The sequence below is a fragment of the Austrofundulus limnaeus genome, unplaced genomic scaffold (assembly GCF_001266775.1).
Source record: "Austrofundulus limnaeus strain Quisiro unplaced genomic scaffold, Austrofundulus_limnaeus-1.0 Scaffold769, whole genome shotgun sequence".
NCBI classification, from domain to species: Eukaryota; Metazoa; Chordata; class Actinopteri; order Cyprinodontiformes; family Rivulidae; genus Austrofundulus; species Austrofundulus limnaeus.
Window position 1 is genome coordinate 49,032 of NW_013953171.1, and position 1,455 is coordinate 50,486.

Genomic DNA, 1,455 nt, shown 5'->3' on the forward strand with positions numbered 1-1,455 from the left:
GCTGTAGGAGGGGGACAACTGAAAACGGAGGCCTCCACCTCTGTTCAATGATGGACGGTCTTTCTTCACAAAAATGGTGTCAACAATAGCCATGTGATGTGAGTATCAGTCACATGGAGGCAGGGCTTAAAAGCCTGAATTTTGCCTGAAACTCTCAGACTGAAGAAGTCTCTTGGAGGAGAGACGAAACGTTTCATTAGAGAAGAACCCGTCCAGAGGACCTATACAATATTTTTCTTTTTGATTTTTTACCTGGATTACTGAGATGCATCATAACTTTCTGGTTATAGCATACATTTCAACAGCTATGTTTTCCTGTAAAAGTTGAATAATAAAACTATACTAAATAAGCTGCGGATTTAAAATAAACGTTATTTTATTGCTGATTTTAGATAGTTACATTAACAGTCAAGTACAAGTTTAAGCTTTTAATGGTCTAAGTACGGTAATCTGAATTTCGCCTGAACAGAAGCGTCGGCGCAGTGAGCGGTGTTCGTGAATACACGATCTTTGGGCCGGTGCTGACGTGCGTCGGTCCGTCACGTGACCTGCGGAATGTTAACAATGCAGCGAGTGTCCAACTTTGTGCTGCATTTCTGATCCTGCCTGGAGTAAGAGCAGAAAATGGAGGCTCGTTTCATCGGTTGTACTCCGCTCCTCCGCCTTCGCTGAGCTCCTCTGCTTCGTCTTCGCTCAGCAGCTCCGACACGGCCTTACAAAGTCGCCGTTTGACGGAGTTTCCTCTCCTATGCGGAGTTTTTTTTTCTTGTTCTTGCTACTTCTTCTATCACATGGTGAGTTGAGAGTTTACTTTTTTTGGGGAGGGGAGTGGTGGTATGATTTATCTTCACGGACAAGTTGAGGAAAAAGTTTCTAACGAACGTGTTGCAGGGTAAGGATATAGAAAACAGTTTTTCTGTACCCTTAAAAGTTTTAAGCGTGTTTGGGGTTAACAGGACTGCCTCCATTTTTTCCCCCTGCAGAGGAATGTGTTCCTTCCTTCCCTCTGAGCCCCCAGCCCTGCCTGAGGTACAGTCAGACAAGAAGGCCACAAGTCTTTCAAGCTGGGCTTTCTGAAGCTTTTTTTCTTTTTACCTCCAGGGCATCGCAGGACAAACTTAGAACCGACCCAGACATCCTATAACGGTGTTAAAAAGCTTGTGAAAACAGCTGTAAACACTAAGCTTAACATTAGGTTGCTTAAGCGCAATTTCTTGCGCAAGACTCATGTAAATAGTTTATTTTATTATTATTTTGTGGTCCAGCTCTTTGAAAAATGATCAGGGGTGTGTGATATTTAAAAGATCACATATTCCTAACAAAATAATCATATTAATGTTTAAAATTAATTTTAAAAATAAAATTTCATCAATTATATTACATCAAATAACCCTTATTTTTCCATTTTTTTTTTTAAAGAGTTTGTTTTTATTTCAGCTTAAAGATGGCACAGTA

The 1,455-nt window shown here is 40.5% G+C and overlaps 1 protein-coding gene across 1 annotated transcript in view; it reads left to right on the forward strand.

Moving 5' to 3' along the window:
• The first annotated feature begins 546 nt into the window (after window positions 1-546).
• lats2 (large tumor suppressor kinase 2) overlaps window positions 547-1,455 on the forward strand; it is a 46,319-nt gene continuing 45,410 nt past the window's right edge. The window contains exon 1 of the mRNA XM_014028490.1: window positions 547-794. The gene's annotated coding sequence lies outside the window, so the exon portion shown is untranslated. The remainder of the gene's footprint in view (window positions 795-1,455) is intronic.